At 40.4% G+C, this 26,284-nt stretch overlaps 1 long non-coding RNA gene across 2 annotated transcripts in view; it reads right to left on the bottom strand.

Annotated features, from left to right (window-relative positions):
• Nucleotides 1-9,652: 9,652 nt before the first annotated feature.
• The window catches only part of LOC125630321 (uncharacterized), a 63,490-nt gene continuing 46,858 nt past the window's right edge, over nucleotides 9,653-26,284 (bottom strand). Inside the window, exons 4-6 of one of the 2 annotated variants that reach the window (XR_007354629.2) lie at nucleotides 20,277-20,450; nucleotides 16,565-16,667; nucleotides 9,653-16,313 (exon numbers count right to left, since the gene is read on the bottom strand). This is a non-coding gene — a long non-coding RNA (uncharacterized LOC125630321). The remainder of the gene's footprint in view (nucleotides 16,314-16,564; nucleotides 16,668-20,276; nucleotides 20,451-26,284) is intronic. The other variant, XR_007354630.2, reaches the window with a different exon arrangement.

Below are 26,284 nucleotides of genomic sequence, written 5' to 3'. Positions count from 1 at the left end.
ACTTGAGTGCTAATAGTCCTCCAGTGCCTTCCCATAACTCCTTCTGTATGCCAAAAAAGATAGACAAGTTCTCCCACAATTCACTAGGACAGAATCAGTGACTCATCTTACTGCAGCACAAAGAATTATGGGATATGCTCCCAGAAGTACTAGCAACACACATTGGGAGTGTAGCACCAGTGAGGGCACAGCAACTGTAGGGCTTTGGCTAACCCAGGCTAGGCTAACCTAGTTGCTGTTCACCTAGGCTAATGCTTCTGTGAAGACTTATCCTCACCCTCACTACAAGGTACATGTCACATCACTGATAGTAATCATCATCATAGAGGTCACTATTGAAAAGTAGTTTGGTTGAGATTGCTTGCCCAGATTGCTTGTTTATGCTATGGCTAAACTTGCTTGTAAAAGTGAATATAACTTTCCTGCAATACAAGGGCAATCATTCATAAATGGCTCTGCATAATTGCTAACATTTGGAGAACTCTTAGATATGCTTTAAATCAGTCCATTGAGAACACAGAGTAAAACTCTCCCATAGCTATTGGTTTCTTTTAATGTAAGACTGATTATTCACCACACCCACCCTTATTGTTCACTGTGATTTTTTTTTGTAGCCAGTTAGTATGCACCCAGTTTTCTAATGTGAGGCTTTCATTGCAGAGTATAAATATCCCACATTTGGATATTTGTTTCAACCTGTAGAATAGACATTTATACGCCATGCCCCGAAGCTGCTCTGAAGTCAACATTTGGGTACCTAAATAGTGGCCTGACTTTTTGAAATGTTGAGCATTCATTAACTCCCACTGATGCAATGCTAGGCATTCAACACATTGGAAATGCTGATCACTAATTTAGTCGCCTAATTGTGAATTTGGGAGCCAACTTTAAACCCTTGTTTATTTTTAAAAATCCTGCCCTTAAACTGTATTATAAGTACCCAATGTGGTATTTGGATGCCCTGTTTTAAGGATGCCATGCTTTAAACCTGGGCTTTGCATATAACCCAGTTGTCCTTGTATGTTACATCAGCTGATTCAAAACTCCCTCTTGTTCAGTCTGGTTGGTAAAATTGTTCAATCTTATCTTGTCTATTAGTGATACATTAGACCCAAGATGGCTTTTTCTGATAATTAAATTCTTCAGCTTTATCCTTTCCAGATGAGTCTTGGCAAGCTCTACTAACAGCCATTTGAAGATTAAAGGTCTCAACTTCTTAAGTTATTGTTGATTTGTCCTTATAAGCATACGTTTCTTAAGTCTTTCTACAAAGATCGCAATCTCATAAGCATTTATGACATGGGAATGGGATTCAAACAACTGGACTTTTCCTTTTTCAAAGTTAGTTGTTTATGAAATGTTTTGGTTCAGTAGCCAACCCAAAGAAAAAAAATGTTTTGTAATGACCCAAAAAGACTTATTTTTTTGGCAAATCAACAAAAGTAAAAGAATAAAAATTATTTCAGATCAGATGAAAGGAACGGTTCATTTAGTTTGACAGGTTTTTTAAAAAACCTTTCTGCATTCTAATAAAATTGAAGAAAAATTCCAAATGAAGAGTCTTCAAGTTGTAAAGCTGAAGCAAAACATGTTTACTTTTGGAATTTTTGGAGGGGGCGACAGAAAAATTGGGCAATTTGACATGAATTCACAAAGTGTTTCAGTTGACCCAAATGTTCATTTATTTGGAGAAAAAACAATCGCCTGAAAAAATGTTCCCAGCTCTGTTCAAGAAAGACTCCTAGCCCAAGAGCAAATTCTGCCTCTCTGCATGGGCATGAGAACCCATCATAGATGTGATGTAATTGGCATGGCTTCATGAGGAGTTGGCAAACCTATACAGGGAGACTACACTACCAGAACAACCAAGCACAGTTCTATGAGCACTCATGACATACATGGACAGTAAGGGGCAAGAGGGGGCAGGGGAAGAGAAGTATTCAGGGGAAAGCTGGTTGAGAAAGATGTAAAGCTGGAGAAACCACAACTCATTGCAATTGTTTACACCAAGACAGCAAAACTGCTACAGAGTGGGTCCACTGATGCCACACAGCTTGCTGGTAATGATTCTTGCCCTTTCCACACTTCCTGCTCCTGCAGCTCCTCATGCTACGCAACCTAGTTACTTGGAAACAGAATTTACTTGCATGTTAGAAGTTTCCCAAACAACCAGCAGTGAAGAGATTTCCATGAAAGCTCCCTTATTTTGCTATGCTATCTGCTGAGAGTTACAGAATAGAGTGGCTTCCCTTTCCTAAACTGAAAAGTGTTACGAAATTTGGCGTAACAAAAATTCATGAAATCCTGTTAAAGCTTTGTAAATGTTAAAAAAGGTATTTAATTGTGAAAGACAAACTGGGAACAAGAACATCCAACTTCACAGCATTTCCTCTTGCAGTGTAAGAGCAAACTAACAGGATTTGCTCTTGTACAGTGCATGTGCGAAGTACTGCATTTTACCATATGCTTAAATGTGCAGTGATCCAGGACAAGGAGTGCAGGGAAACCTTGTTTTGTATTAATGAAAGCACTGCTGATCAGTTGCCAGATTACTCAGAAGTAACATCTAGGGCCCTAATTCTGCAAGTTACTCCATGCATGTAGATCTATGTCCCAACGTGAAGCCTATATGACATCATTAGGACTCTGCAGATACAGGTGCATGCCTGCATGGGGTAACTTGTGAGATCAGAACATAGAGAGAGCGGCCTTGTTAGCTGTGTATTGGGGCTAAAAAATAATTCTTAACCAACCTGGAAAGTATGTGTGTGTTGGCGGCGGGAAGGGGGTGGAAATAGCGTGCAGTTCTATCTCCATTTTACAAATGGAAGGGAAAGGTTAAGTGATTAGCCTTGGAGGTCCTGCAGTCCAGGAACTGGACTTTCACCAAATCTGAAAGCCTACATTCTAGTTCTGGTCCAGACACTGATTTACTGCTTAAGCTCTCCACGCCATAGTTAACATCTGTAAAGTAGAGATAATACTGATTTAGCTGACTACTTCATCTGGGAACTGTAAGAATTAGTTAAGTATGCCCAGATTTTCTCCAGTCCCAAAGTGCACTTGGCCCAGTGTGGGGGAATTAAGAGAGCCAGTTGCCTATAGGCTGCTCTAACTTACACTAGCTAGTTATGGCCCACAAAGCACCATACATCGTTTGAGAGTTGGAAAAGTGTAGGCATACCCGACCCCTTTTGACAGGATGCAGAAGATAAGAGGGCATGTGGTACAGGAGATGGCTACACTGGGCTCACATCAGGTGAGACGTGTCCCATGGTGGGGAAGTGACTGGTTAAAAACAAGTCCTAGGCTTCGCACCACCTCAATAGACCAGGCAACAGGTTTCGAATGAGCATTCACTGAAAAATGCAGTTTGTAGAAACCAAAACTTTCTTCAGATTCAGCACAAAGTTACTGAATAGTTTCAGAAAAAAAAATTCTTGGCGATAAATTCACAGGGAGATTTGGGTGCTACTGCTTCTCCCCCTTCTTTGTGCCCTGTTGCCTCATGGCTGGAATACTCCCCTGGGATGTGGGAGTCCTGGGTTGCAGTCCCAATTCTGAGTGAGTGCAGTGAGTGAGGCTATAGAATCATAGTTCCACTCTCGGAGGCCCAACGACTATTTACGCAGTGTATACAAAATAGAGCAGCGTCAATAGGAAAGATTTAGAAAGACGCACCCCAGAATACCCTATAGACCAGTACTTGGATCATTCACCTCCCAGGGGAGAACCCTAAATCCAAGTCCCTTTTTTGAATCATGCTGAGGGGCGGGGAGAGGGGAGGACTTGCACCCAGGTGGTTGTTCTAACTGCGGGGCTATAGGGGGCAGTGATACCACTAGTTTTGTGAGTGAGTTTCCAAATTTCCTTTGCTTTAATAATAAAGCAGGTAAAAATGCCTGAAATGGAAACAGTACTTTGTCAGCCCAGAATGAATTCTTTTGTTCTGCTGAACATTAGTTGCAGATCGATCCAAAACAATGTATTTATTTAACAGTTTCACCAGTGAACTGGAAAACAAAACAAAACACAGTTATGCACTTAGCTCTGCACCGGAGGAACACAAAGTGGCCAGAACAAGGGGAAACAATCGGCCACTTAGTGTCTATGCAGTGCTTTGGAAATATAAGGCAAGGCAGATCTGTAATTAAGAGTCCTCTGCACATTCGAGACTCAGAGAACAGCATTTTAGAGGAAAAAGCAAACAGCCAATCCTGTATCCTGCCTCTATTGCATTTCACTGAGCCTGTAGCAAGTGGTGTGAAATTCTCAAAATATATAAGCTGAAATGCAGTGGGAGAGTGTGTCAGGAAGAGTGAGGGTTTGGCAGAAACATTTTTAGCAGAGATAGAAGTTGCTTTAAAAAGAGGAAACACAGAGTTGCAGTGAAGCTTTTTTGATTCTTCTGCATGAGACGGTCTAAATACCAGCTTTTAAATATATAGTCTGTTAGGCACCACATCTTCCAAACCTAGTAGCATTGGAAGTCTGCGCAAGGGTCCTGTTGATTTCAGTGGAGCCAACATATTACCCCATGGGAACATTCTCAGAGTCAGGGTTAGCCCCAGCATGACTGCACAGAATTTTCTTTACCCACTGGGGGTAACATCCTGGCCTTCAACTGGCTATTTTCTCTATCTCAGAGACTGCTGAAGCTCAGTTATGCTGATTGTATATCGTTTTTGAAAAAAAAAGTTAATATTGTACTCATTCTCTACACATATGCAATCTTAATATGGATTCCCACAATCAGGAGTGCAGCTTTAATTGATGTCTACCCAAAAAACTGGTTTAATCAAACTGGTTTAATGACTGGTAATGACTTGTTTAATTGCAACAACATAAATTCTGCTCAATGAGGTAAATTCAGCTAGTGTCAAATAGTTAAATGAAGTAGGTTTGAAATTCTATTCTCTTTTCCTATACAAGCTGCCAAACAAAGTGTTAGGGGCTCCCCAAAAATAATCTTTCCATCTGTGATAATGGCTGTGTACCAGGTGCATGTGTTTATGAAGGGGAGTGAGGGACTGCAGAACCTATTAATTTGTCTTTCCTGTTTAACCAGAACACTCAGTCAAGAAAAGCAGAATAATTACTTTGCAAACAAACATTAAATATGTACACTAAATCTGTTTATAGCTTCCTCCTAAAAATTATAGTGTTTGTGTATATTTATACACATTCATATATATAATGGTATGTGTGTGTGTGTGTATGCACACACATACACAATACTACAACAATTGAAGTGGTTGACATTGGATCAGGACCTCATTAAGACATCCACTCTTGGGAACAGTATTGAAAGTTCCGATCTTCAGACTGCACCAAGAGCCAAGCAACTTGCTCTTCAATAAGTATGTATAAGACTTGCTGGATGTGTTAGCAGCATCCAGACAGGATGAACTTCAGAGGCATGAATCAGGAATTTTAAACAAAGGATTCCCATGGGCCTACTCCAGACTATCACTGGGATGCTTCAGGGAATGGAAGTGACAGAGGCTTTAATCTTCAGTCCACCAGTTAAAGAATGGCTCAGCTTGATAAAGGTAACCCTACCAGATGCTTCACCATATGAAGTGAACAGTTGGTCTTGTTCAACAGCAACTGGAATAAGTGCCCATATCACACCAAAAATTACTACAAACAGTATTTAACTCCCTTTCTAGGAGCCTCAGCAGAGATCAAGAAGAAGGATTTGTTTGAGTTCCAAACTTTGATTAACCTTTACGTAAATAATCAGCTGAGATGTCCCCTGGTGATTTTAATTTGCTAGGAAAAAATTGCTCCCCTCAATCCATTGAGGTGAGGGATTTCAAAGCCACAGTATAATTAGCTATCAGTATTAGAGTAGCAGCTGACCAGCTCTAAAAATAAACTAAATTACCCAGGGGATCGCACGCTTCTTAGCTTCTGTAGTCTGAGTGTAACACTGTACGGAATTGTGAGACACTTTATGTTATTATTATTAATATCAATATTATAAAATTGCAATTACTCGTGCCAGATATGCCATGTAAGGTGTCAGTGAAAATCCTGTGATTTGCCAAGCTTGGTAATCTTGTTTATATGTTTGTATGACCTTTGTTTTGTGAGTTATAGATATATATGGTATATCTGTATTTCAATTCTTGTGCTGTGTTTCTGGGTGACACCCCCAGACAGAGTGGCATCCACATTAAGCTTCCTGAAGGCCCATCAAGGGACATCAGCTGTACAAGGAACCCATTGAAAAAAGCCTAGGGCTACACCTTATGAGTCAACAAGAAATGTAAGGGCATGCCTCTGGATAGAATTCTAAGGCTTTTCCAAGCTGTGTGCTGTGAAGCTTGTGTTTGGGACAAAGGAAGTACAAGCCACATGGCAAAGGATATAAAAAGGTAGCTGTATCATCTCCATTTTGTCTTCAATCCTGCTTCCTACCTCTGGAGCAACTTCTCTACACACTGAAGCATTCAACAAAGGACTGAATGATCCATTGAAGGTGTGGGTGTGTTCCAGAAGTACTTTCAAGCCAGCAAATTCACCAATACTGCTAAGAACCTGATATATGGACTTTGAAGTCTTATGTATGTATTTGATTGCTACGCCATTTAGCAACTCTCTTATTGCTCTTTCTTTTCTTTTGTAATAAACCGTTAGTTTAAGACACTAAAGGATTGGCTGGCAGCATGGTATTTTGGGTAAGATCCAAACTAATAATGAGCTGGTAATGAGGCTGGCCTTTGGGGTCAGAAGAATATTATGTATAGTGAGCAGAGTTTTTAAATAACTTCTCATTGTACTGGACCTATGTGCTGATTGGGAGCCAGAGAACTGGAATGAAATAAAGGGGTCCGTGTGATTTCCTTTTTTAGCTTCTTGATAACCAGTGTGGGGGATCAGGAGCACAGTTTGTGACTAGTTGGTGCAGTGGTAATCCACTCGCATGCCGCAAGACAGTTTGTTTACATTGACCGTCCACAGGCACAGCGACCTGCAGCTCCTGGTGGCCACGGTTCTCCATTCCCGGACAATGGGAGCTGAGGGAAGTGGCGCAGGCTGCAGGGACGTGCTGGCCACCACTTCCCGCACGTCCCATTGGCTAAGAACGGCAAACCGCAGCCACTGGGAGCTGCAGGGGGCCATGCCTGTCGATGGTCAATGTAAACAAACGGTCTCGTGTCACACGGCCTGCAGGTTGCCCACCGCTGGGTTAGTGAGTCTAACTTGAGTGTTAACCACCAGTTTTTGGGAGAATCTGCTCTCCTTTTTGCAGCCTGCCCTCACCTTGGCATTTTCAGTGAGGACTACCTCAAGTACCAGGGCTCACACCAGCGAGTCCTTGAATTCCTCCATTTCCCCCACAAGTCCCTCATGCCATGGTCTCTATGCCTCCCATTCCCTCCTCCACATCTCAATTCCCTTCCCCAGGGGCCCATTTTTCCTTTCCCCCCTCTCCATTCCACATCCCTGAAACTATACCCATGCACCCAGTTTTCCCCTCTGAGTTCCTGTTTACCTTATCACGATCACTTCCAATCCCTTGCACGTCTCTGCTTCCTCCACCATCTTTCTCCCTCCTCACAACTTCTTGCTTCCCCCAGCACTACTACTCTATCCCTCCAGTCCCTGCTGATTCTCCCTACCCTCACTCTTTCCCCACTCTGCTTCCTGCCATCCCCTATACAACTCTTATTGCTAACAGAGTCCAGCCTACAGACACTATCTTCACAAAGCAAGTTCAGCCACTGCCTCAGATATGTTTGCATATCAGCAGCAGACAGAGATTTCTCTGTCTGCAGTCTCAGGCAGTCTATGGCTTTGACCCTCCTATGAATCAGGCTTTTCTGGTGTTTCAATTTGCACCAAAAATCAATACAGTTGTGCCCACTGATGCCTAGAACATTCCCTGGAATTTTAGAATTGACCAAATGCAGCATTCCAAAGGTTATAAATAGATGCCACTGCATGTCAGACATTATCATTCTGCATCAAGTAACTAACAAAGACTGGACCCAGTTCTTGCACTGAGTGGGTAATTACTTACACCCATATAAAGTGAATTCACCAGTGGTAGCATTTTACACAGGTGTGAATACTTAAGTTACAAGACAGTAAAAAATCAGGCTAGAACAGCTTTTAGTGAAAGCTCAGCACTTGCTGCATACAATGAAACCTCTGACAAGATCCAAAATGAGGACTGAATTTTTGTTTCCCTTTCTCAGTTTTCTCCTGTTTGGGATATTAAACCAGTACATTGTTGCAAGATTATGCGGTGCGAAAGTTACACTCTCCAACATGCAGAGTCACCCCAACAGCTGCATTTCCTGTGTTTGCTGACACCTGGGTAAACCAAGCTGGTGTCAGAGAGCTTCATTCACCTCTGCTTAAAATAGTAACCAGGAATGCCAACTGAGCATGCTCGGCAATCTTTTTCAGTTGCTTATAACTTTATTGTTCAATTAAATTTCAGACTTGGTAGAGACATGGGGCCTGATCAAATGCTCTATTAAGTCAGCTGAAGTCTCTCTGCGGACATTAACAGGGCTTGGATCAGGCCTATATTTCTTACATTTAACTATTTACCAGCCACATTTTTAAATTCAGTCGGTCTTGAATTAAAAGTAAGAAGATTAACCAAAGTGAAAAAGTACTTTCCCTAAATTTAAACTAAAGTGTGACTGAAAGATTTTGCATACAAGGGGGAAAAATAAAATAAAAATTAAATTGTGTGGAAAACTATTGCCTGAAAGGTGAACACAAATGATAAGAGACTCTTTTTTCAGTCTTAACTATAATAATAGAATAATAGATATGAGGAGCTGGAAGGGATCTCAAGAGGTTGTCTAGTTCTACCCCATGCTGAGACAGGACCAGTGCAACTATTATAGTACTGTTATGCTGAGAGGTATTAGTGGCTGCATGAACCACAAACCCCTTTCAGATTGGATGTGAACACACCCTTAATTAACATAACTGTGAGGATAAATTATGCACAAGGTGCTCCCTTCCCTGCCCTATGATACAAAAGGGTAGTGAACTCAGCCAGCATTTTGGACTCAGTGGGTGAAGGGGTGTGGCTGAGTATTTTAGGTGTGTGGGAAGGCAGAACAGAGAGAAACTGAGACCAGACAAGAAGAAGGAGAGGCAGAGGCAAAAAGCAAGAAAGCCAAGCAATAGCTGGTGAGTTCAGTGTCACTCTGGAAAAAGCTAGCGAGAGAGCTTTTGCATGTGTTGGCTAGAGAGGCTAGGGGTAGTAAGCTAAGAAACTGCTGTGATGGGATCCCCCGGGGTGCAGCCTGGGACTGTAGGACCACTGTGCTCCCTTTAACTTCCTCCTTCCTGGGCTGTCTCTCACAGTGCCTTGCTAGAGACCAGCAGAAAACCCCTTCAGATGCTGTTATCACTCAGAACAAAAGCATGTGGAGCCCCACACCCAGCTATATTGCATGAATGCTCCCAGAGCCACTCATGAATCACACAGAGAAAGACACCAGAGCCAAATTCCCCCTAGCACCATAGCTCAGGAATATACTATCTTGCACTGCTCAAGATGGGCAGTGCAGATTTATTAATTGGTTCACCTCTTCAACAGTGGAAAATGGTTATACACCAGCCTTTGTCAAACCTGAGCAGATTTGCCATACACTTCATACAAACTCACTGGTAAAGATAAACCATGAAATAAATTTATTGACTATAAAAGATAGATTTTAAGTGATAGGCAAAAAGTCAGAGTTCGTTACCAAAAGAAACTCTCAATCCTATTCGACTGGGCAACTTCTAGATTAAGCAGTTTTTCTCACTTCACTGGATATTGCTTAATATACAGGTTTGTTCCTTAAACCTGGGTCAATCTCCTCTATTGGAGCCTTGTCTTCTCAGTGTCTTAATTGCTTGCAGTATAGGTCGAGGCAGAAGAGTAAGCCAAGCCTGGGCCCCCTGTGTTCAATTTTATATCCTCAGTCCATGTGCTTGTAGAACAGAAGTCCAAGTATGTCTGGGAGGCATTGCTGAGTCTCCAGGCAACGTTGAGCAATCCCCCTGGTGTGACCTCATGCAGGTGAGTCATTGCATTGTAGCTCCCTTGATGGACAATGGTTGTTGATGGGTTGTTTCACACCCCGTCTGGGTATTGGTTACTTTCCTTGCTGTTGCCTCTGGGGAGCTAATATCTGGCTGATTCCCCAACTTACAGCATGTTTTAGCTACAACCATAGAACACAATTCTCATAACTTCACATGCAATAATAATACATATATATGGATAGAGAAATGACTTTCAGCAAATCATAACCTTTCCCCCTGATACCTTACAAGGCATGCTTTATATGTAATATCACAATTATATACAGACGAGGAATATGGAGGGTTACAGGATGCTCCCACAAGGTACGGAACGTCACAATTGCTCCTTTAGATCGTGGTTCTTTCTACATTTGGAGAATGTATGTTCCTTATAAATAAACCAGATTGTATCAAAGGAGATACCAAACTCCAACATTTTCTACTTCCAGGTGGAACATCCCCAGACCCCAAACGTTGACTAGCTTATAACAACCAACCTATAGCACCTTTCCCACCTCTGATTAATACAAGTAGGAAAGGAGGGTATAACTACTGCTGCATGAAACTGCCACTGTAAGATACATTCAGAATCTTAATATATAGCCCCCTCCTTCTCTACAGTATGTAGGTTGTCCTATCAAAAGGAACTGTCTGTTCCAGTAGTGTGACAACTCTTTTCTTCAGCACACCACTCAATCACAGGTAACTGCTGATTTTAGTTGCTAGAACTGTATCCCAAATTAATAAGAAAAGATCTTGTTATATAGGCATATTGCATGTCTTGGTTCTGCAGCTCATTATAATGTATTCATTCTTATTTAGGAATAAGTGTTTCATTATATTGTTGTACAGTATTTTAGAAACAGTAGTTTCTAAATGGCTGACCTCTGAATTTTCCATCTTTATAGTGTGCAGTTAATTAGGATGGTTGTGGAAGTCCTTACCTAACATCTGCTAGTGGTAATAGGAAATCTTATAGCCACTGTGTTGGCAATTTTTGTGGTATCCCGTCATCATTTTAAGTATAAAACTACACTGTGACTATTTTAAGGAAATACAGCAGAATTACTTCCTGTGTGTATAAGAGAGATCTACATATTTTGACTCAGTTTACAGATCCACAGATCAAGATGCAGTCCACAGTTTACACTTGCTTCTCTTGGTCTCTCTAGTGGCGCCATCTGTGGAGGTTATACCACCTATTAGGCAGGAAACTCTAGCAGGAAGAGAGATGGGAGGCAGATCCAAAGACACCCACACAACATGATGCAAGAGAAACATTGAGACATGATAGAAGAATAAGAGGAAGTAGAAGTTAAAAGAACATATTTAACCAAACAAAATACTTTTACACAGGTCAAAATTAAACAGCGGACCTCACAGCACCAAGATAGGGGCAAAGATTAGAGTGGGACTTAAAAAAAAATAGTTATTTAGAGGGCTAGGACTATTCACAGTTACGCAAAGCCAAGATAAAAAGGATCAGGAAAATAAAGCCTGACACTTCTCGACATTAAGCAAATATTTACTGGCTGGATTAATAAAGAGCTTCTTCAGCATGTATCATAGCAGGCCAACATATACAAAAAGGCCTTGACATTGGAATTCTTAAAAAAAACAAACCCCTCTTCCTCAAGGTTTTGTCCTCTCAAGTGTACGTGTTAAGAATGCAACTTCTTCCCCAAACTGGTAACGAGTCTCACAATTTATGCCAAAGTCTTCCATCATTTTGGAAAAACCTACCCAAGACCCTCTAACTCCCTCCACAGTATTTCCTCTGTTGAAGGCAGTTTATATCCTGCCCTCTTTCCCAGGATTCCTTCTGGATGAGTGAGAGAGACAGGGGAGCCTGTCCTTGTTCCCTCTTCAGGGCTCTACTTTCAAATCCTAGCTAGAATTAGCAGCCTCAGTCCACCATCTGCTACTTTGCAACTACTTCCACTGTCTCAGTAGTTGTTTCCTTTGTTCTCCACATTCACATTTGTAGTGAAGAATCTGGAGACTTTACCCCTTGGTCTTAAAGGGACAGTATATCATTACAGGCATGTTATTGCATAAGGTTTTCATGAACTTCTGTTGCTCCTTTTAGAGGAGTTTCCCCTTCCCCACCCTGTTTTGCCCATCAGAAGAGCCAGCTTCTCATGGTTTGGAAGGAGGAGCCAAGAGTTGTGTGGAAGCCCATTGGTTTCCATGCAACAGAAGGGGCTGAAGGCAGCTGTCCATCAGGCTGAACAGATTATGGAAAGAAGGATAAATGAATCGTACAAATTATTGTCAGATGGTTTCCTTATGAATTAAGTTAAGGCCTAATCAGACCACATCCCTTGTGTCTTGTCTTTCTTCCTGCACATCTGGAATAATTTCTGTCTATTCCCTTTTCCTTGAGCAACCCTGGCATTTCCACACACAAAGCTTGTCTCCTGGGAGTTAGCTCACAGCACAGTCCCTATGTGGTCTCCTGGGACTTGTATGCCTCAGAAAGCTCTACATATTTTCAGCAGGCTGGGCCAATAATGGTGGAATAAAGCATGCCTTCTTTTGTTGTTCAACCATTTTCACTTGTATAATGATGTGAAATGACGATGAAAAGGGCTTTGGGTATCAGTTTGATTTTTTTGTCTGCTGAGCTGAATGATTTCATCAGAATACTTTTTAAATGAAGCCCAAAATGAAAAAAAAAAGGACTATTAAATTCTGAAAGGTAAAAGTTTGAAAATATGAAAGAAGGTCTCTGACTGTGATTGGGATAGGGTGCACCGATGAGAACAGATGCTCTCAATGACCATGTTCTATGTGATTTCTGACCTTAGACAAGCCCAGCACTGTTATGGAAATAAAGATAAATTATTCTAGCTATCTTTGTTGCAGTCTGATGTGCAACATCAAGGATCATCTTTCATGAGTTTTGATGGCTTTTAAGTTTATTACCACTTGATAACTGAGAACTGTAGCACACCAGAACAAGAACATCATAATATTAACAATAATTAGCTATACGGAAATGTTTGTTTGAAGCTCAACTTTACTGGGGATTATGACTTCTTGGATTCAGTATTTTACATTGGAGCTAAGTCTATTTCATCTGAAAAATAGCCCAGCTGGCCATCAACTGATGTACAGTAATGTAGAGTAGTAAAGACCTGAACATTTTACAGTGAGAAGAAAACTTGAATATAAGCACTAAACTATAATATTGCAAATCTCTGTGGGAGGGCGCGTAGTATAGCTGCATCCAAGAATCCCATAGGGATTGATGTGACATTGGTATCTGCTATGAAGCAGAGCTGTAGGAGCTTAGAAAAAACCTGCCTGGTGAGCAAAAGCTCTTTAATAAAATAAAATTCTCAAAGCTGTTAACTAAAGAGAGTATAATTAAAGATACATACTGTTAATCTAAAATATACCCAGTCTTTTTATAGGCACAGTATGTCAAAGTGGGAACCAGCATATTTTAAAGTGATAGGTTAAAAAAAAATAACACTCAACTTTTCGCCTCGCCCACCCCAGCCTAAACTGTAGGATTCCAACACCTAGGCTCCCTTTGAAATTTAATAAACACATTTAAAAATGTCCTGCTCTGTCTATGCCCCCTAGCCAGACCTTTTCTCTGTATTCTCCTGTTTGAACCGCGGGGATTTGTAAGAGCAAAAATAGTGGGCCTGATTCTCTCTAAATTATACTGCTAAGTATCAAGAGTAACTCTATTGAAACAAGTGTAAAAACAGTAGTAGTGAGAAGAGAAACAGGCTCAATTAGAAGATTATGAATCAATAAATGGTATTTCTAATCATTAAAGTTAAAAAGGCAGATGAGCAAAAAATATGTGTTGACAATTTATTAATGTCAAGTTGATTTGGTGCCAGTGTCCTATCTGTATTGCAATTCAATAGTTATCACTAGAACTACTCCTTGTGTTGTGTTTACCTTTGAAGTTTATCAGATGTTTGGCAGCAAGGCATATTAACCCTTTAGAGCAGTAAGGAGGAGAGCATGTTGATAAAAACAAAACAGATATGGGGCAAAATTATCTTGAGTTTACCCAACTCTATTCTACAACCCTCCTATACATGCTCTTTCTAACATATATATGTAGAACCCGACATGTTGCAAATTTATGTTAGGGTGCTTAGAGTACTGGAACTGAAATATACTGTGTAGATGTGAGAGAAGAATTCAGCCTGTGGAATGGAAGGCAACACCCATGCTGAAAGAGAATTGTGGAAAGCCACTTTAATAAAAGTGGAAATTGTCCTTGATCACAGGGCCAAGGGTAGACCATTAAGACAGAAAAATTCACCCGGGGCTCAGCTTTCTATTCTATTCTATTCTATTCTATTCTACAGAAGTTCTTATGCCATCCTCATCACCACAGTATATGAACACTTTCCAACAGTGCATTAAGCAATATGGCTAACATCTGTCATATATTTCTCTCACCCTCTCCCTAGGGAGAGAATTGTCTGTGTAGTGGAGTGTTTGGTTTTTGTAGAGATTTTTTGTTTTATTTTGTTATGTCTTGTTTTATTTGCTTAGCAAACGTATACACTGCTGCATGTTTGTGTTAGAGAAGGCAAAACTGAAGAACTGCACTTTGCACTTGGAGTGGAAGGTGGTAGTTTTCCATTCTTGTGGGAATTCCACTGTCTTGGGCCAGCCCCTCCATGTCTCTGTCTTCTGCACAGACGAGCTTTATCCTGATGGTAGAAGGTTCTATTGTGCCAGAGGACTGGAATTGCTGACCACTGACTTCATCCCAAAGCTTTAGTTAATCTTTAGATATCCTTGGTCCAGGCCATTGAGCACCATTAAGACTAAGACTGAGACCTTGAATTTGACTCAATACTATATAGGAAGTCAGTGCAGAGAGGGTAGGGCTGGGCTGATAGGCTTGGGGTAACTTGCACTGCTGAGAAGAAGCATTGCAACATTCTGTATGAGTTACAGTTTCCTAAAGGCTTGGATTTATGTCCAGATATATTGTATTGCTGTAGTCCAGCTGGGAGATGACAAAGGTGTTTAGAACCAAGGCCATGGCATTGGCCACCAGGATGGGAGAGAGTTTACAAGCAAACCAGAGACGGTAGAAAGTATTATGCATAGATGCTGCTGTGTAAGAGCTTAGTGTCAGCAAGGAACCCAAGAGCACTTCTAAACTACAGACAGAATTAACCACTTGTGGGTGTGTACCTTCAACCAAAAGAGAGTACACTGTGGCTGCAAATTCTTCAAAGTGATTTCTTCTGTTCATCAGTATAACCTCTATATTGTTTGGATTAAGCATCAAACAGCCATTTTTCATTTCCAAGCACTGGGTTATCTGATGGTGGTGATATGGTTTTATGTAATGAAGGATAGGTAGAACTGTGTGTCATCTGCATATTGACACAACATTCAACATTCAACTGATGCCATCATTCTCAACTGATGCAATCACTGTCACTTACTAAAATGTCAGAACACCTACAGGAAATCAGCACTAGGATGAAGAGCAGCTTGCTCAAGGCAAGACAGAAGGTATGGTGGTTGGAAAAGGGAAACACTTTGAAGTAGTAGCTGCAATGTTAGCTCCATCTTCCATTGAAAGCATACTGTCCCCATTCGTCAGATTGGTGTGAAGCCTCAGGGTTCTCTTGGACTCTTTACTAAGCTTGGAGGACCAGGTAGGATCAACATCTAAAAAATACCTTCTTTCAAATCTAGCTTGCTAGGAAACTTTGTTCCTTCCTCCTGGACCAAGATCTGGCCAGAGTTATCCATACATTTTCTTTTCCCGGATGACTACTATGCATCACTGTGTCTAAAGTATATGTAAAGACAATGCACAAGCTCCACCTCAGAATGTGGTTGCCACCTTCTCTATGGCGTAGGCCAGCATGAGCACAATAGGCTCATCCTCAAGTCCACCCGCTGGCTGTCAGTCAGTTTCTGATGCCAGTGTAAGGCTTTGATCCTCATTTTCAAAGCAATGAATGGATCAAGACCCATATATGTTCAAGACTGAATTTTGATCTATCAAGCACCATCTGTGCTCCTCTGGGACAACACAGATCTCAAAACCCAAGGTAAAGTATATGAGTGCTGGGAATAAAGCATTCTTGGTCAAGGGAATCCAGCTATAGAAGTAACTTTGAGGAGATTATGTAAATCCAGAGTTGAACCATCTTTAGTAAACACAGCAAAACCTTCCTCTTTGAAAAAGCCTTTCCACCATAAGAATGAGACTCTCAATGTTGACATTCCCTTCATGTCCCTTCATGCCCCTGCCAAATAACCCAGAGAGAGAGAGAATTAATAAAATTTTAAAAATCAAAACCAAAAACTGTACCCAGCAGATATTTTATTTCTAAAAGGGAGAAGTGTCCGAGACTCTATGAAACCTATTTGTGACTTCGCTATGACTATTGATTTTACATGGAAGATGCCCAGATACTATGGTGATAGGCAGTAGTAGAAAATCCTGAAATAGATCAATAGATAGATATTTCTGGCAGCTGAGTCCATGTCATCTTACCATTTTACTTAGTGGCTGCATGTTGATGTTGAATAGGAGCAGAGAGAGAATTTATCCTGATGGAGGAGATTTAGTTTTTCATCACTGATCTTTGGATGCATCCCTGCAGGAAGGACATAAACCATTTTAGCACATTTCCCTGGACACCTGTCACCTTTTCAGACAGGACAGCAGTATATCATGTGCAACAATGTTTAATACTGCAGAGAGGTCCAGGAGGATGAATAAAAGCTAGGCAGTCAGCAGGCAAAGGTCAGTCAGTCAGTCAGTCAGTCAAGAAAATTAGGAGCAGGAGAAGAAGAAGAAGAAGTCAGAGGACAGAATCATAAGAAGCAACTGCAGGGTCACAGCAGTAGCAGTGCTGCTGGGACAAAGCAGAACGGGACCCTGTCAAAGCAGAGGGAGAGAAGAGTGCGAAGAGTAAGCCTGCTAGCTTTAGTGCAAAATACAGATAGAAATAGGAGTATGTGTCTGTATTAATGAGTATGTGTATGTATGTTTGGGTTAATAAAGATGTGTGTTCGGGTTGTGACTGTTACATTGCTTCATATGTATAAAGTTTAAGATTTAAGATTGCTGTCAGCAACTGCAGGTGACTGATCACCGCATACAGAATGCAGCCGCTTAGTATTGCTCGAACTATATATTTATGGTTTGGATACTTTTAACCTCAAGAATTGTGCTAAGGGATTTATGTTTATGTTTTGATCTATGTTAAAATTAATTGTGTCAGGGAAGATGAGTTACACTAACTAAAGAAAATACTTTGTTTTGGAAGAATACTGCCTGGATGTCAATCAATTATATTGGAGGGCTGTATCCAGGGTCCTTCCAAGGGTAGCAGGTCTAAGTTGTACTGTGAAGTTTTTCCTAAAAGTGTTTCATGCAAAGCTCTGGCAATTTCTCAGGGGGAGCAGATAAATGGGACAACTGAAGGGAACCTCTGGTAAACCCAGGAAGGCATAATAGGTAAGCTATTGTGGGGGTACTGTGAATTTGTTTTGTGGGGTAACATGGCTAGCTTCTCTATGAGCTTGCTAAGGAACAGAAGCTTTGATACTGTGTGGCAGCTGGCTAGAACAAACATATCCATACCAATATATTCTTCAGTGTTGGTTGGACTACTTTGTGTTTAAAGGAGGAAGCGAAGATTCCTTCCTGAATGAAGCACTGGCTATTTCAGTCATGAGTGTCACCAGTTGTTCATGACCATCATCCACCAGTGAGGAAGGACATGGGTTAGATTTACAAGTCTTGAGTAGGATCCTGTAGGGTATCCAGTGCTTCCTGAGGAGTGAATGTACTGAACTCTGGGAATACAAGAAGTCTGTTTTTTGGCCATTGTAGGGGAAACAGATCTATGCTGTTTGAGAAACTTTCATGAATATGCATGATCTATATAGCAAAGATGATTGATCTTCACAGCATTTGGTGCTTGGTTCAGTTGCAGGCTGTAGATACTCAGGATTGATGAAGTGGTTCACCACGCCAGATAACTCCTTAAGGCAAGATTTGGCAGAGTCTTTTTCTTGGGACACATCCTCCTCCTGGATTAAAGTGTGGTCAAAGCTTGAGAGTCCTTCCATGGAGCACCAAATAGTAATATAACTAACAAAAGGTTCAATTTCTCTTTTTTTTAGTTTGCAAACTTGCCCGCAAGATTTTCATAGTAAAATTCCACCCCATGTAATCAAATCTGGAAAATCTGTTATTTTTCCAGTTTTGCAATCAGATTTTCAATCACGTGTAAAAGAAGGCAAAGAGAGGAAACTTTTCCTGTCTGTAATGGTGAGACCACAAGCGGCTGAGTGTTCCTGTTCTCAGTGTAATAGAAAAAAGTATGGCAAACAGCAACATCTCTAAGAAACACAGATTTTTACGGCAGGGGTGAGCCTTAAACCGCCATCCTGGAGTGATGAAGTAGATGGTTTCTTCCTTTATTTTTAATCATATAAAACTTTTAAACAGAGACATGACATTGTAGAAAGGCAGGTGTCAGGCACTTGGAAAAAGAGACAGATTACCAACTGGAATTGAAAAACGTGATCCTCAGGCATGGCCAATGAGCAAATGGAATTAAACAATTAATCTTATATCTCCACAACCTGTTAGCTGTACCAGAGGTTGCAAACAAAGTAACATTAACTGACTGGAATTAAAATTGTGGGCCCTTCCCACTCACAATTTGTAACTAAAATCTAAAAGTGGGGCAACCCCCACCCCACCCCAAAAAAATGCCAGACAGTTGACAGCTGATACTTTAGGTGTCGTTTAGTTGAAGGCACAAAACAGACAGGGCCAAAATGAATCAGATCATCACTTGGTGTAAATAAGAATTGCTCCATTGACTTCAAAGGACAGTGATTAATTGACACCAGCTGAGCTTTGGCCAAGTACCAAAATGAGGTTTATGAGGAGTGGAAATAAGGGCAGAATTTAATCCAGAGATTTTCCTTATGCTTCCTTGTCCTTGCCTTGTGATACCTTTCATTTGCTCAGCCACTCTTAAAGAAATCACTGTTTTTTGTGGTTCTGTCAGATACTGCCCAGCCACATAACCACCTCCAAAGTAGTGTATCTGTAAACAGTTCATTTCACACTTTCTTTTTAATCAGGGAAATAATGAATAATAAACAATGAATAATGAAGAGTGAAAAATACTGAATTGGGCCCACTGTGTACAAGGTTCATTTAATTCATTATATTATATGGTAAGGAGTAGCGCTGCAGTTTCAATTTATATAGACAAAATACTGTAAGATCTAATGGCTTTGATCCTCTAAATAATGATTATGGCTTTTATGAGCCATCAGCTGGGCCCAGTTTTCATGTCTAATCTATATGAATGAGCTACCATCTCTGTGAATCAGATCATTAGTAGAGATTTATACAGATAATATGATGATTTATTATGGTGCCATATAAGATCTCTAGGTGTAGTTGTTGCCTTGATTTCAGGCATGAGTGGTGTCAATGATTTGCTTGAACTAAATAGTTTGTCACAAGAAACAAAACAGAGATTGAGAAACTGGGAAGTTTATTGCGAGTAAATTAATCTGATAAGAATAGATCAAATAAAGCCTTCATGCAAAGATTCTCCATTGGGGTAAAATAATTTGTTAAATAAATTCAAGAAATAATACAGAAGATATCATTCAGTATATATGGAAATAAAGCAAGCTTTATCAATGAAAAAAAGCTGCTAAACGTTGCACAGTCAGCTAATATTAAGTATGTTACAGTTTATTATTACATCAACCTAAGAATAAATACACACTCAATCTTGCAATTAACTGCATGTGTGTGCATTCCTTTAGCCAACTGCAGGATCACATCCTAAATGCCTACAGTTTGCATCAGTGGTTAGCATCTGTGGGTATAACTACACTGCAATAAAATACCTGTTGCTGGCCCATCAACTGACTCAGGCTCACAGTTGCTGGGCTGCGGGACTGTACAATTGCAGTGTGGACGTTCAGGCTTGGGCTGGAGCCCAGACCCATGAGTGGGAACAGTGCCAGCATCCAAGCTCCAGCCCAATACCAAACATCTACATTGCAAATTTATAGTTCCGTATCCTAAACACTGCAAGACCAAGTCAGCTGACATGGGCCAGCTGCAGGTGTTTTACTGCAGCGTGGACAAACCTTGAGAGTGCCAGCTGTGGGCCTCAAGCAGTTAATAATGCTGGGCCCAGTACTGCATTACTTACCCAAGCAAAGTTTTCATTGACATCAATGGGAATTGTGTCTCGGTGAGGACAGGAGGACTGAGCCATTGATGCACAAAGGGATTTTCTTCTTTCTACTTTCTTCTTTCTCTAGAGCCCTATGTTGGTACAGGACTGGTCACTTTCCAGTGGGAGCAGGATTCCAGAAATATAGGCCTCATAAATAGAAAAGCATTAGCACAGCACATTATATATCTTTGCATTTCTTAAATTATACCTGTGAAATACCATGGTTTAATGGGGCACATAGTTGGTATGTTACTCATTTCACATTAAAATGGGATGATTTACAGTTCCTGATTATCACTTAAATAATACAAGAGTCTTATAGCTTTGTTTTCTTTAAGCACAAGAATTCTCATGCATATTGGTCACCTAGAGAGAGAGTGGTAGAACCAGAATGGGTTGAGACTCTGATATATCATACACTTTAGGTGAGTAGAGGGCCTGGCTTTGCTTAGGTCAGACAGACATTATTAGTTACAACTCTGCTAAACAAAACTAATGACAGGTTTCAGAGTAGCAGCCGAATGCATGCATCCGATGAAGTGAGCTGTAGCTCACGAAAGCTTATGCTCAAATAAATTTGTTAGTCTCTAAGGTGCCACAAGTACTCCTTTTCTTTAAACAAAACTAAGCAAATATTCTGGTTCTGATTTCTTGCATTTCAGCAGTATGGCACCACTATACAAAATCCACTTGAGGTGTAATTCTCCCCTGTGCGAAGGACCACTGTTGTGATAATTGGGCCTACAGATTTATCCTAATTGTAAACTCATTTGGTGAAAAGTGGCTAAAGGTTCATGAATTGTCATGATAATCTGTGATATACAACTGTTTAAGAAAAAATGCTAGAAGGAGACAGAAAGAGTCTACTGTTACCACTCAAGGACTGTGTTAAGATTATGAGTGGTAAACAAGAGGAGCAGAGGACTGGAAATCAAGCAACCATAATTGGTGTATTAGAAATTAGGCCTAATTGGTGGACAAAATAACGAGAAGATGGATTATTTCACCCATCACCTGTTTGGGGCCCTTATAAAGAGACTTTGGAGAGAACAGATTAAGAACTATTGCCATCACCATGGCTGCAGGAAGGATGTTGCCATGACACCAGACCTTGTCAGGGCGCAGATGCTTGACCATCATCACTGAATCGGCCGGGACCCCAAAATGATACATGTGAGATCCTTCCCTCTCACCCAGGTGCTCATTTCTGCTGCATATCTTCCTCTTGTCCTATCTCTCTCTTTCTCTCGACTTTTCACCTGACCCTGAAAGCACTGTACTGCACAGCACCAGCACAGTGAAATGAGATGACCCGTCCAGCTCTGCACAGCTGGAGAAGGACAAGTGAATAAGGGGACATGGCCAGACCAACCAGATGATGTCCCTAATCAGGGAGGTGAGCTGGGGTCCAGAGAAATAGCTGTTTTGGCCAATCTGCCAGCCCAAAGCATATTTCATGACTGTCCATCAATCAATTTCAGTTGTAATGCTCTTTACCTCATTTTGATTCTTTTTCTAAATATTAGAAATGTATCATTGTTTTGTGACCTCCCAGACTAACTTCCTCCCCCCACCATTCTTCTCCATTCTTAAAACGTTTGCTCATATATATAACATTCTGCATTCAGCCAATTTACATGTGGTGGGAATACTGGATGAGCTGGTACTCAAACAATCAGCGTTAAGAAATGGTTTATAATCACCTGTACTAGTGTCCATAAGGATCATTCTAGGACAATTGTCCTTCCTGTTTCAACTGGCTTATCTACTATGACAATTACAATGGACACATTAATCATATCTAACAGATACAGTTGGACAAAATACAGTACTATCTGGCCCCATAAATGCCTGGTTGTAGCAATCCAACTATATGCTCTATACTCATTCCTTCCCTCACATTCTCATCTCATATTTTTATTTATACTATTATACTATCACTAATGTAAGCACAAATTTAATTTATACTATCTTTCCAAATGTAAGCATATAATATAATGTAGTATATAACAAAGCATCTGTCTTAAGATGCCCTATTAAGAAACTTAACAGCCAAATTTATTTGCAATGTACATTAGACTAACTGCAGTGTATATATTATCTTGCTTGATCTTTATACTGATTTTTTGTGTGAAAAATAGTACAGAGGTAAAAATAAATGTATTATAGTGATATTTGTTTTAATATATGCATAATTGTTATGGCATTCAGACTACCAAATGATTACATGAATGCAACCACATTATTTTAGTGGATGAAAGCATCTGAAAAAAAATGTGACTATATGATCAGTGGCAATAAAGTTACTTCTCTTTGCCTGTATTAATTGCTGTGTGCAGAACTGTGTACTTGTCTAAAATCTGCTCCTGTTCAGCAGCTGTGTAATCTTTCATTTTAATTAAATCACTTTGAAAAGGTGCAGAACAGAAGTTCATAGCACCCACTTGAGTATATGAATCAGGCCCATTATGATGTGCAGTGTGCTCAGACACTCACATGCTCCTTATCTGATTCCATGGGATAACAAGAATTATCTGTAAGCACAAGACTCACTTGGCCCTAAGTCAATATGAATACATGAAATTTTGTAACCATTGCATTTATTTCTAGAGTACTGTTGCAGTTTTACATCTCTCCTCAATAGTGTAATTATTATATCTATCCAGAGGTGTCTTGTGAAAGCTAAAAAGGGCTGTATGGAAAGTGTTATCAAAACCAAATGATTTTTCCTCCACTCTTTGTGGGAATATTCTTTAAAAGTACAGAAAGGCTGCTGAAGATCATCTTTTGCTATTAATGGATAAATAATTATGTTCAGATTTACTGTTTGCTATTTTAAAAAAACTAATTAGCTCATTGTGAAAAAAAATAAGCCTTTAAAGTGTCTCTAGGTAAATGATGCGAACACATTATGTAAATATTTGTCTATATTTTTAAATACATTTGATTAGATTGTGATTCCACAATTGTGCACATATTCTAGCAGATACATTTGATGATAAGAATATTTGTCAAAATAGCCCATTTTAAGCAAATACTATAGAATATTACAGAGTGTGAAAAGTGAATTCCCAAACCTGAATTACACTCAGCCAGACAGGGCAGAGAAATATACCCACGTGACCTGCAAGTCCAATCAAAACCAACTTACAAAGTCTGATTTTTGACTGTCAAATTCTTGTAAAGAAATGCTTATGAACAATCTACAGCCTAAGAATTATTTGGTCAATGACTTTTAATAAAGAATTCATTTGAGGGATGCTCCTCAAAAATAAAAAGTAGAAAAATATGTCAAATTATTCATTTCAAATTACTTTCCCATCACTATTAGAAAGCACATAAAAGGAAGAACGATATGTGTGCTTTCTTCTGTCTTCTTTTTTTACTAGCAAGCAATCCACACACTTCCTAGACTTCTTGGTTTTTCTTTCTTTACTTGCTATCTTGAATACTTAAAAATAGTCATTGAGTCAGAGAGAGATTGAGAATGATTCAATAGCCTACTGATTAGCACATTCTCCTGGGAGACCTAGATTCCAGTCCTTGCTTCACTGAATGTTTAAGTAATTTATTAAAAAGTGGAACAGTATGAACAGGAGAGATTAAGAGAGCGGTCCTAGAATAGCCTATAGCCCAGTGGTCAAGGCACTCACCTAGAAGATAGGAGGCTTCAACTCCTTCCTGTCAATCAGGCAAGGTGAGGATTTGAACCAAGGTCTCCCCCATCATGAATTAATGCACTAACTAGTGCAGTATGGGATGGGTGGGTATGGCCCTGCTACCTCCTCCTGTGATTTATGCAGAACCTGATCTGGTAGGCATGTTCTTAGCTGCCTCCAATCATACCTGCTGGATTGATCTCCACAGGGAAGATAAGTGGAAGAACAGCTAGTTTGAGTAAGACTGCACCACGCCTTTAAGCAGGCGGGAGGATGATTTGCCTGGCTGGCCAATGAAAGGTACAGTGCTTTATGGTTGGGGGGTGGGAGGATGAGAGGAAAACTGCTGCAAAAGAAGACAAGGGGCCAGCATGGCGACACTGACTCATCCCCTGGGAACCGGATGCGTGGGAGAGTTTAAAAGGGGCAGCCCTGTGTCTGAAGCCCCCTTTTACATGGAGCAGGCTGAGGCAGCACCCACTGTTCCTCCCCTGTAGGTACTGAAATACCAGGTTTGGTCAAGACCTGCTGTGGGCATTACACTGGCTGCCCCTTTTTTGGGAAGGAATTTTCCCCTTCCTACCAGATTGGCCTAGGAGGAGTTGGGGTTTTTTGCCTTCCCCACAGTGGGTTAGGGTAGGGCTTTGTTGAGGTGTGGCATGAAGGGCAGTAGGCTATATGTCACAACTCATTTTGTAAGTTTAAGGTGGATGTCCAGTGCAGGTACTCCATAGAAAAGGTATACAGTGACCAGATAGATGGCTTGGAAAAGGACTTAAAAAGGAGGTGTTTGTTAAAGGAAAGAATGGTGGTGGGGAGGCTTAGGGGCTCCTATGAATGGTACATGAAGGAGCCAAACCCCCTTTCTTATAGCCTGCTTTAGCCCTCCTACAATGTGGGATGGATGGTAAGGTCCTAGCAATGGACTGGCTGGGGGGACCTGGATGGAAAAAGAGGGGGAGCTGGTGGAATCCTCCCAGATAATTATGGAATAAACATGGGGTTACCTGCACTGTACTTTTATCTGCCAGGTAGTCCCAAACATCTAATAATAAAGTTGCAGACTGATTAAACCCATATCAAATGTCTCCTGTTCTTTCAGTACAGCTGGACAATCATGCCTGGGTTCTAGCACTGAGCAGTTCAGTGGCATTAGGATTTAGGAAGGTTTGCACATGCCACTGGAAGAAATATAGGTGCCTATATACTGGTGGAAATGTAGGTCCCTACAGGGTTAGGCGGCAGCTGAGCAGGTGTTTTGAGGATATACATTTTGGACTTAAAGAAAAGGAGTACTTGTGGCACCTTAGAGACTAACCAATTCATTTGAGCATAAGCTTTCGTGAACTACAGCTCACTTCATTGGATGTATCCGATGAAGTGAGCTGTAGCTCACTAAAGCTTATGCTCAAATGAATTGGTTAGTCTCTAAGGTGCCACAAGTACTCCTTTTCTTTTTGCGAATACAGACTAACACGGCTGTTACTCTGAAACCTGTCATTTTGGACTTAGGTGCCTAAGGTGGCAGACAGACACTTAAATCCCTTTGTGGATCTAGTCCTAGCGAATTCCATTCTGTAAAAGGAAAAAAAAATTAAATCCATAAGAATGGTGCCTTGGATGGAATTAATCCCATGAATATACAGGGCTGCTGCTTCTCTAAAGATTAGGAGCCAAATCCTTCAATCTTTATACAAGCATATCATCCATTGATTTCAGTGGGAGTGCTGCCTGCATAAGGACAAGTAGGCCCAGTCTGGCTCCTATCAAAGTCACAGTATACGCGATTAGGGACTAAGTAAAGATTGCGCTAACAGGAATGAGATCAGTAATGGTTAATATGTTGTATATTGGGTTTTACATTGGAAAACTTTAAACTTCAAATATAATCAACTTTTTTGGACAGTTAATTAGCTAGGTAAGGTCATAACTTAAGTGAAAAAGTGTTGCTCACTACATCCTGGCCAAATTCCAAGGTAATAATAATTAATTAGATAATTAATTCCTCACTACCCAAATTTTCCCTTGTAGGTTCAGTTGAAGAAGTTATTCTTCTCATCTCTTAATAATGATCATGCAGCATTGCTGGAATAGAAAGGCTGTTATTTTGCACCCAGAAGTAACCACATTTCAATTGTGTGTGAATGATCCCTATATAAAATACAATGTGCAAAGTTCTTTGGGATCTTTCAAGATAAATGGTGTTATATTAATATGAATTATTTATTGTTATAATTAACTTAGGGTTGTACAATTTGAGATAACATCATAAAATGTTGAGAAAGATTTTAATAGGATTCTACATGGATTTTTAGGTGTTTA

Source organism: Caretta caretta, chromosome 1 (genome assembly GCF_965140235.1).
Source record: "Caretta caretta isolate rCarCar2 chromosome 1, rCarCar1.hap1, whole genome shotgun sequence".
Taxonomy (NCBI): domain Eukaryota; kingdom Metazoa; phylum Chordata; order Testudines; family Cheloniidae; genus Caretta; species Caretta caretta.
Note: the sequence above shows the minus strand (reverse complement) of the source record. Positions and strands in the feature narration are given on the sequence as shown.